Below are 826 nucleotides of genomic sequence, written 5' to 3' on the forward strand. Positions count from 1 at the left end.
TAGTGAGCTGTGGTGTTTGTGTGTGTTAGTGAGCTGAGGTGTTTGGGTGTACAAGTGAGCTGAAATGTTTGCTACCAGTGAGCTGTGGGGTTTGCACATGTTAGTGAGCAATGGTGTCTGTGTGTGTTAGTTGGGAGCTGAGGTAATTGTGTACTAATCAGGGTTTGAGTGTTGGTGTTCACTGAAAATAAATGTCAAAAAAACTAACCATTACTCACCCCTGCATTGCAGTTAAAGGATTCTGTTGTTTTGGAAGCTGATTAGCAAGTTAGTACAAAAAGAAATATCACAAAAGAATTTCAGGCAATCTGCACAGCCAAGATATTGACAGTTGAACTATCAATGTTCCACTATCAACTTGAAATTGACTATTGCAAATGATGTTCTGACCCTTTACCAAGTACCGAATGATAATAACATTATATACCTTTTATCACAACTGGTTTATGTTGGTGTGGAGCTCAAATGGTCTCCATACCAATCATCAGATCAAACATAGTCCTGTTATCATTAAAATAAAGATTATCCACGTGACAGTAACAGGACAGTAAGCATAATGCGATTCCCTTTGTGCAGGTAAGACTGTTTCTACACTTGCTTTCTACTAGCTGTATGTGGTGCAATACCCATCATTTCACCAGAACCATAGACAGGAAGCTCACATCCCTATTCTGATACAGAAGATGCCCATGTTGGATCTTCTAGGTTGTGGTGATATGAGGATCCTTTCAAGGATTGCAGAGTTGTTCATGTCAGTGCTATCCATTGGAACAGAAAGTTGAGGAGAAACATAAAGAGAATGGAAGGTATCTGGCAACAGAATATG

Source organism: Rhincodon typus, chromosome 3 (assembly GCF_021869965.1).
Source record: "Rhincodon typus isolate 14 chromosome 3, sRhiTyp1.1, whole genome shotgun sequence".
Classification (NCBI taxonomy): domain Eukaryota; kingdom Metazoa; phylum Chordata; class Chondrichthyes; order Orectolobiformes; family Rhincodontidae; genus Rhincodon; species Rhincodon typus.